This window comes from Danio aesculapii, chromosome 6 (assembly GCF_903798145.1).
Source record: "Danio aesculapii chromosome 6, fDanAes4.1, whole genome shotgun sequence".
NCBI classification, from domain to species: Eukaryota; Metazoa; Chordata; class Actinopteri; order Cypriniformes; family Danionidae; genus Danio; species Danio aesculapii.
The window spans coordinates 13,386,687-13,397,843 of NC_079440.1; positions in this window are offsets into that span (position 1 = coordinate 13,386,687).

The window sequence follows — 11,157 nt, forward strand, 5'->3', positions numbered from 1 at the left end:
TTCTATAGAATGTATTGTGTGTGTGTTTATTTGAATAGAGTGTATTGTGTGTGCATATGTATGGAGTGTATCATGTGTGTTGATGTACAGTATAGTGTATTGTGTGTGTGTTTATGTATGAAGTATATGTCTAGAGTGTATTGTGTGTGTGTGTGTGTGTGTGTGTGTGTGTGTGTGTGTGTGTGTGTGTGTGTGTGTGTGTGTGTATGTATAGAGTGTATCCTGTGTATATGTATGGAGTGTAGAGTGCGTGTACATGTATGAAGTGTATCCAGTGTATATGTGCATGAAGTGTATTGTGCGTGTATATATTTGGAGTGTAAACTGTATGTAAATGTTTGGAGTGTTTCCTGTATTTGTATGAAGTGTATCTTGTAAATGTATAGAATGTATCCTGTAACATACACAGTGTGTATCCTCCTGTGGCTCAGTGGTTAAGCATTCAGGATGTAACACCGGAGACCTGTGTACAAATCCTGTCTCTAACAGTATATGTATGGAGTTTGTGTATATAAATTGTGTGTTTAAATATCGAGTGTATTGTATATATTCGGTGAGTATTTGTATAGAGTGTCTCTTGTGTGTATATTTATGGAGTGTATCGTGTGTGTATATGTATGAAAATTATTGTGCGCATATGTATGGAGTGTATCCTGTGTGTATAGAGTGTATTGTGTTTGTGTTTATTTGTATAGAGTGTATCCTGTGTGTATGTGTATGGAGTGTATCGTGTATGTATATGTATAGAGTTTATCCTGTGTGCATGTGTATCGTGTCTGTATGTGTATGAAGTGTATTGTGTGTCTATTTATAGAGTGTATCGTGTGTGTATATGTATGAAGTGCATATGTATAGAGTGTATGGTGTGTGTATATGTATGAAGTGTATCGTGTATGTATATGTATAGAGTTTATCCTGTGTGTATCTTGTATGTGTGTATGTGCATGAAGTGTATTGTGTGTGTATATGTATAGAGTGTATCCTGTGTGTTTATATGTTTGGAGTGTTTCCTGTATAAGTATGAAGTGTATCTAGTATATGTATACAGTGTATCCTGTACCGCAAGGAGTGTGTATCCTCCTGTGGCTCAGTGGTTAAGCGTTCAGGATCTCACACTGGAGACCTGGGTTTAAACCCTGTTTCTGACAGCATGTGTATTCAAGTGTTTATTAATTTTGTGTGTAAATGTATGAAGTGTATCTTGTATATGTACAGAGTCTATCCTGTACTTTGTGGAGAGTGTATCCTCCTGTGGCTCAGAAGTTAAACATTCAGATTCTGACACTGAAGACCTGGGTTTGAAGCCTGTCTCTGACAGAGTGTGTGTATGTTTGTAGTGTATTCTACATGCAGTGTGTATATATATATATATATATATATATATATATATATATATATATATATATATATATGCACTCTGTGTTTATTTATGGAGTGTATTCTGTGTGTATATGTATAGAGTGTATCGTGTATGTTTATATGTATAGTGTAGAGTGTATCCTGTGTGCATATGTATGGAGTGTATGTGTGTAAATATGTATAGAGTGTATCCTGTGTGTGTATATGTACCTTGTGGAGAGTGTATTCTCCTGTGGCTGAGTGGTTAAGCATTCAGATTCTGACACCAGAGACCTGGGTTCAAAGCTCTGACAGTAAGTGAATGGACTGTATCATATGTGAGTTCTGAGTGTATATATGTAGTGTATATGAACTGCGTTTATCGTGTGTGTGTATATGTATGAAATGTGAATATGTATATGTGTCAAGTGTATCTTGCAAATGTATCGTGTGTGTATATGTATGAAGTGTATAGGTATAGAGTGAATTGTATCATGTATGCATATGAATGAAGTGTATATGTATGGAGCGTAGTGTGTGTATATGTATGAAGTGTTTCTATAGAATGTATTTTGTGTGTGTGTTTATTTGAATAGAGTATCGTGTGTGCATATGTATGAAGTGTATCATGTGTGTTTATGTACAGTATAGTGTTCTGTGTGTGTGTGTTTATGTATGAAGTATATGTCTAGAGTGTATTGTGTGTGTGTGTGTGTATGTATAGAGTGTATCCTGTGTATATGTATAGAGTGTAGAGTGTGTGTACATGTATGAAGTGTATCCAGTGTATATGTGCATGAAGTGTATTGTGTGTGTATATGTTTGGAGTGTTTCCTGTATATGTATGAAGTGTATCTTGTATATGTATAGAATGTATCCTGTAACGTATGGAGTGTGTATCCTCCTGTGGCTCAGTGGTTAAGCTTTCAGGATCTATCATCTAACCTGGGTACAAAGCCTGTTTCTGACAGCATATGTTTGGAGTGTATTCTGTGTGTATATGTATGGAGTGTATCATGTATATATATATATATATAGTGTGTATATGTATTGTGTGTTTATTTATGGAGTATATCGTGTATGTGTGTATATATATGGAGTGTATCCTGTGTGCATATGTATGCAGTGTATTGTGTGTATATGTATAGATTGTATTGTGTGCATATGTATGGAGTGTATCATGTGTATATGTATAGAGTGTGTGTATTGTGTGTATATGTATGAAGTGTATTGTGTGTTTGTATAGAGTGTATATGTATCCTGTGTGTATATGTATGAAGTGTATCGTGTGTGCATTTGTGTAGAACGTATCCTTATGTGGGTCAGTGGTTAAATATTCAGACTGGAGACATGGGTTCAAACCCTGTCTCTGACAGCATATGTAAGAACCATATCATGTGTGCATGTGAATAGTGAGTGTATGTATGTAGTGTATATGTACTGAGTATATCATGTGTGTGCATATGTTTGGAGTGTAAACTATTTATAATTATATATATATATATATATATATATATATATATATATATATATATATATATATATATATATATATATATATATCTGACAGTATATGTATGGAGAGTGTACACATGAGCATTTGAATTGTGTGTATATGTTTGGAATCTATTCTGTGTGTAAATGTTTGTATTGTATATATAAGGTGTGTATATTTATGGAGTGTATCGTGTGTGTTTAAGTATAGAGTGTATCATGTGTGTGTTTATATGTATAGTGTGTAACCTGTGTGCATATGTATAGAGTGTGTCGTGTGTGTTTATGTACAGTATAGTGTTTCGTGTGTGTATATGTATGAAGTGTGTATGTATAGAGTGTATCGTGTGTGTGTGTATATGTATGAAGTGTGCATTTGTGTAGAACGTATCCTTCTGTGGGAGAGTATTATGTATCGTGTGTATATGTATAGAGTTTATCCTGTGTCTATATTTATGAGGTGTATATGTATAGAGTGTATCGTGTGTGTATATGTATGAAGTGTATCGTGTATGTATATGTATAGAGTTTATCCTGTGTGTATCATGTATGTGTGTATGTATAGAGTGTATCCTGTGTCATATGGAGTAGGTATCCTCCTGTGGCTCAGTGGTAAAGCATCCAGAATCTAACACCGGCGACCTGGGTTCAAAGCCTGATTCTGACAGAATATGTGTGGAGTGTGTATTCATGTGTTTATGAATTTTGTGTATTCTGTGTGTAAATGTATGAAGTGTATCTTGTATATGTACAGAGTCTATCCTGTACCTTGTAGAGAGTGTATCCTCCTGTGGCTCAGAGGTTAAGCATTCAGATTCTGGCACTGAAGACCTGGGTTCAAAGCATGTCTCTGACAGAGTGTGTGTGTGTGTGTGTGTGTGTTTGGAGTGTATCCTGCATGGAGTGTACATATATGTATACACTTTGTTTATTTATTGTGTGTATATGTATAGTGTCGTGTGTGTTTATATGTATAGTGTAGAGTGTGTGTATGTGTATGAAGTGTATTGTGTGTATATGTATGAATTGTAGAGTGTGTGTATATATTGAGTGTGTATATGTATGGAATGTGTGTGTTTATATGTATAGAGTATATCCTGTGTCCATATGTATGGATACTTCATACATATGGAGTGTATCATGTGTATATGAATGGAGTGTATCCTGTGTGCAAATGTATGAGGTGTATTGTGTGTGTGTGTATATGTTTGACGTGCATCGTATATGTATAGAGTGTATCCTGTGTGTATATGTATAGAGTGTGTGCATATATTTGGAGTGTTTCCTGTATATGTATGAAGTGTATCTTGTATTTCTATAGAATGTATTTTGTGTGTGTGTGTTTATTTGAATAGAGTGTATCGTGTGTGCATATGTATGGAGTGTATCATGTGTGTTCATATACAGCATAGTGTACTGTGTGTGTGTTTATGTATGAAGTATATGTCTAGAGTGTATTGTGTGTGTGTGTGTGTGTGTGCGTGTGTGTGTGTGTGTGTGTGTGTGTGTGTGTGTGTGTGTGTGTGTGTATGTATGTATAGAGTGTATCCTGTGCATATGTATGGAGTGTAGAGTGTGTGAACATGTATGAAGTGTATTGTGTGTGTGTGTATATATGTATAAAGTGTATCCTGTGTGCATTTGTTTGGAGTGTTACCTGTGTATATAAATCCAGAAAAAAACAAATAAAAAGCGCTCAGGGGTAACTCAAATATTTGATCGGTGCTCTTTGGGTGAGGGATTCCTCAAAACATCAAAAGAAATTAGTCCAAGGCACTCGGAATATGTGGAAATTTTAAAAAGCCTTTATTCACATGGCTTAATCTTAAAAGAAACCTACGCGTTTCGGCAGCGGTCTGCCTTCATCAGGGTAAACAGTGATCAGGTGCGTTTAGAGTCTCTTTTGAGTACTAAGGTCACGTGACTCATTCAAACATCTCTACAATACTCAAATAATTTAACCGACATAGTCAACTATCATCATTAATTCAGCATGGATAGAGGGCGACTTTAAACCATGCACAGATATACAAAAAAATGCATAAACATGGCATGTACATACATACTTCCAAACTCATTTACATTTGCACATACACATATATACACACATACGTATGAAAAACATGTACACATGGAAAAATACAAACACATTCTACAATGTATGATGATAATCAGTGGATCATCTATGGATAAACTGTTTTACAAAAATGAAGAAAAGTCTAATTCACCATTTAGACCTGGGAATCTAGTTGCTTTTAACGTATAGATCCAAAAAGTCTCTCTCTGTTTTAATCTCTCTGCTTTAATCTTCTTAGTACTCAAAAGAGACTCTAAACGCACCTGATCACTGTTTACCTCGTCTGATGAAGGCAGACCGCTGCCGAAACGCGTAGGTTTCTTTTAAGATTAAACCATGTGAATAAAGGCTTTTTAAAATTTCCACATATTCCGAGTGCCTTGGACTAATTTCTTTTGATGTTACCTGTGTATGTTTGAAGTGTATCTTGTATATGTATAGAGTGTATACATCAAAGCCTGTCTCTGAGTGTATATGTGTGTAATGTCTTTACATGTGTGTATGAGTTGTGTGTTTGTTTGAATGAGTTGTAGTTGTGTGTTTGTTTGAATAGAGTGCATCATGTGTGTATATGTATGAAGTATATGTATAGAGTGTATCCTGTGTGTGTATATGTTTGGAGTGTTAACTGTATATGTATGAAGTGTATCTTGTAAATGTATACAGTGCATCCTGTATCGTATGGAGTGTGTGTCCTCCTGTGGCTCAGTGGTTAAGCGTTCAGAATCTGACACCGGCGACCTGGGTTCAAAGCCTGGTTCTGACAGCATATGTATGGAGTGTGTATTCACGTGTTTATGAATTTTGTGTGTATGTTTGGAGTGTATTCTGTGTGTATATGTATGGAGTGTATCATGTATATATATAGTGTGTATAGGTATTGTGTGTTTATTTATGGAGTATATCGTGTATGTGTGTATATATATGGAGTGTATCCTGTGTGCATATGTATGCAGTGTATTGTGTGTGTATATGTATAGATTGTATTGTGTGTCTATATGTATGGAGCGTATCATGTGTATATGTATAGCGTGTGTGTGTGTGTATTGTGTGTATATGTATGAAGTGTATTGTGTGTTTGTATAGAGTGTATATGTATCCTGTGTGTATATGAAAGCTCTGATGTTTGCTTACAAAGTGACCTCTGGCTTTGCTCCTTCTTATCTGCTCTCACTTCTGCAGATATATGTGCCCTCCAGAAACTTGGGTTCTGTGAATGAACGTCGCCTCGTTGTTCCATCCCAAAGAGGGAAGAAATCACTTTCCCGAACTCTCACATTCAATCTGCCCAGTTGGTGGAATGAACTCCCTAACTACATCAGAACAGCAGAGTCACTTGCTGTCTTTAAGAAACGACTAAAAACGCAACTGTTTAGTCTCCACTTTCCTTCCTAATCTGCAACTGCCTCTGGCTATACCACTAACTGTGCCCTCTCTCTCTCTCTCTCTCTCTCTCTCTCTCTCTCTCTCTCTCAAAAAAAATAAATAAATAATAATAATTTTTACTAATGCTTTGCTTCTTAGACTTTACACACCTGAAACTTGTCTATAGCACTTGTTCACTGCTGCTCTTATAGTTGTGTAAATTGCTTCCTTGTCCTCATTTGTAAGTCGCTTTGGATAAAAGCGTCTGCTAAATGACTAAATGTAAATGTAAGTGTATCGTGTGTGCATTTGTGTAGAACGTATCCTTATGTGGGTCAGTGGTTAAATATTCAGACTGGAGACATGGGTTCAAACCCTGTCTCTGACAGTATATGTAAGAACCATATCATGTGTGTATGTGAATAGTGAGTGTATATGTACTGAGTATATCATGTGTGTGCATATGTTTGGAGTGTAAACTATTTATAATTATATATATATATATATATATATCTCTGACAGTATATGTATGGAGAGTGTACACATGAGCATTTGAATTGTGTGTATATGTTTGGAATCTATTCTGTGTGTAAATGTTTGTATTGTATATATAAGGTGTGTATATTTATACAGTGTATCGTGTGTGTTTATGTATAGAGTGTATCATGTGTGTGTTTATATGTATAGTGTGTATCCTGTGTGCATATGTATAGAGTGTGTCGTGTGTGTTTATGTACAGTATAGTGTTTCGTGTGTGTATATGTATGAAGTGTGTATGTATAGAGTGTATCGTGTGTGTGTATATATGTATGAAGTGTATCATGTGTGTATATATGTATGGAGTGTATGTGTGTGAATATGTATAGAGTGTATCCTGTGTGTATATGTACCTTGTGGAGAGTGTATCCTCCTGTGGCTGAGTGGTTAAGCATTCAGATTCTGACACATGGAGACCTGGGTTCAAAGCTTGTCTCTGACAGTATGTGTATGGACTGTATCATAAGTGAATTGTGAGTGTATGAATGTAGTGTATATGAACTGCAAATGTATGAAGTGTATCCTGTGTGTATATGTATGAAGTGTGCATTTGTGTAGAATGTCTTCTGTGGGTGAGTATCGTGTGTGTGTATAGGTATAGAGTTTATCCTGTGTCTATATTTATGAAGTGTATATGTATAGAGTGTATCGTGTGTGTATCTATCGTGGCTCAGAGGTTAAGCGTTCAGATTTTGACACTGAAGATCTGGGTTCAAAGCCTGTCGCTGACAGAGTGTGTGTATATGAATTGTGTGTGTATGTTTGTAGTGTATTCTGCATGGAGTGTATATATATATATATGCACTTTGTGTTTATTTATTGTGTGTATATGTATAGAGTGTATCGTGTGTGTTTATATGTATGAAGTGTATCTTGTATATGTGTAGAGTGTATCCTGCGTGTGTATGTGTATGAAGTGTGTGTGTATATGTATAGAGTGTATTCTGTGTGTATATGTATGGAGTGTAGAGTGTGTGTGTGTATACTGAGTGTGTATATGTATGGAATGTGTGTGTTTATATGTATAGAGTGTATCCTGTGTGCATATGTATGGATACTTCATACATATGGAGTGTATCATGTGTATATGTATAGTGTGTATCCTGTGTGCATATGTATGAAGTGTATTGTGTGTGTGTATATGTTTGAAGTGTATCGTATATGTATATGTATACAGTGTATCCTGTGTGTATATGTATAGAGTGTGTGCATATGTTTGGAGTGTTTCCTGTATATGTATGAAGTGTATCTTGTATATGTACTTTGTGGAGAGTGTATTCGTGTATGAAGTGTTTTGTGTGTGTGTATATGTATAGAGTGTATCCTGGGTGCATATGTATGGAGTGTATGTGTGTGAATATGTATAGAGTGTATCCTGTGTGTATATGTACCTTATGGAGAGTGTATCCTCCTGTGGCTGAGTGGTTAAGCATTCAGATTCTGACACACGGACACCTGGGTTCAAAGCTTGTCTGTGTGTATATGTACGAAGTGTATCTTGTATATGTATCGAGTGTATCCTGTGGCTCAGTGGTTAAGTGTTCAGGATGTAACACTGGAGACCTGTGTACAAATCCTGTCTCTAACAGTATACGTATGGAGTGTGTGTATGTAAATTGTGTGTTTAAATATCGAGTGTATTGTATATATACGGTGAGTATTTGTATAGAGTGTGTATATTTATGGAGTGTATCATGTGTGTGTATATATATGGTGTATAGAGTGTATTGTGTGTGTTTATTTGTATAGAGTGTATCCTGTGTGCATATTTATGGAGTGTATTGTGTGTGTGTGCATATGTACAGTATAGAGTGTATCCTGTGTGCATATGTATAGAGTTTATCCTGTGTGTGTATGAAGTGTATCGTGTGTGTGTGTATATGTATGAAGTGTATCTTGTATATGTATAGAGTGTATCCTGTGTGCATATGTATCGTGTCTGTATGTGTATGAAGTTTATTGTGTGTATATGTATAGAGTGTATCGTGTGTGTATATGTATGAAGTGTATCGTGTATGTATAGAGTTTATCCTGTGTGTATCTTGTATGTGTGTATGTGCATAAAGTGTATTGTGTGTGTATATGTATATGTATACACATGATACAGTCCTTATATATATTGTCAGAGACAGGGTTTGGAGCCATGTCTCCAGTCTGAATGCTTAACCACTGACCCACAGCAGGACACACTCTACACATGATACACTCTATACATATACACACGATACTCTGCATACATATGCACCCAGGATACACTCCATATATATACACACACAAGATACACTCCATAAATAAACACACAATACATACCATATTTATACAATACACATATACACACAAAACATACACACAATTCAAATACACATATTGTCAGAGACAGGCTTTGAACACAGGTCTCCGGTGTGAGGTTCTGAATGCTTAACCACTGAGCGATACACTGACGATACACTCTATACACATACACAATACACTTCATACATATATACACACACACGATACACTCTATACATACACACTTCATAAATATACACACACGAAACACTACTGTACATAAACACACGACACACACTATACATATAAACACACACATGATACACTCTATACATAAACACACACGATACACTCCATAAATATACACACCTTATATATACAATACAAACATTTACATACAGAATAGATTCCAAACATATACACACAATTCAAATGCTCATGTATACACTCTCCATACATATACTGTCAGAGATATATATATATATATATATATATATATATATATATATATATATATATATATATATATATATATATATATATATATATATATATATAATTATAAATAGTTTACACTCCAAACTTATGCACACACATGATATACTCAGTACATATACACTACATACATACACTCACTATTCACATACACACATGATATGGTTCTTACATATACTGTCAGAGACAGGGTTTGAACCCATGTCTCCAGTCTGAATATTTAACCACTGACCCACATAAGGATCCGTTCTACACAAATGCACACACGATACACTTCATACATATACACACAGGATACATATACACTCTATACAAACACACTATAGACTTCATACATATACACACAATACACACACACACACACATGATACGCTCCATACATATAGACACACAATACAATCTATACATATACACACACAACACACTGCATACATATGCACACAGGATACACTCCACATATATACACACATACACGATATACTCCATAAATAAACACACAATACATATATACATGATACACTCCATACATATACACACAGAATACACTCCAAACATATGCTGTCAGAACCAGGCTTTGAACCTAGGTCTCCGGTGTTAGATTCTGAATGCTTAACAAAACACTTCATACACGAATACACTCTCCACAAAGTACAAATACAAGATACACTTCATACAAATACAGGAAACACTCCAAACATATGCACACACTCTATACATATACACACACGATACACTCTATACATATACGATACACTTCAAACAAATACACACACAATACACTTTATACATATGCACACAGGATACACTCTATACATATAAACACACACATTCCATACATATACACACTCAGTATATACACACAGAATACACTCTATACATATACACACACACACTTCATACACATGCACACACAGGATACACTCTACACATATACAAGATACACTTCATACATATACACACACTCTACACTATACATATAAACACACACGATACATGTTATCATGTTAGGATATATGTTTGGAGTGTTTTCTATATATGTATGAAGTCTATCTTTATATGTATAGAGTGTATCCTCCTGTGGCTCAGTGGTTAAGCATTCAGAATCTGACACTGGACTTCTGGGTACAAAGCCTGTCTCTGACAGTTTGTATATGAATTGTGTATATGTTTTGAGTGTATTCTCTGTTTATACGCATGGTGTGTATATGTAAAGAGTGTCTCCTGTGTGTATGTATAGAGTGTATCTTGTGTGAGTTTATATGTATGGAGTGTATATGTATAAAGTATATCTATAGAGTGTATCCTATGTGTATGTATGTTTGGAGTGTTTCCTGTATATGTATAGAATGTAGGATCAGTGGTTAAGCATTCAGAATCTGACACTGGAGTTCTGGGTTCCAAGCCTGTCTCTGACAGTATATGTATAGAATGTGTAAATGTTTGGAGTGTATCGTGTGTGCATTTTGTAAAATGTATTCTGCTGTGGCTCAGTGGTTAAGCATTCAGACTTTGACACCGACTGGGTTTAAACCCTGTCTCTAACAGTATATGTAAGGCCTGTATCTTGTGTGTAGATGTAT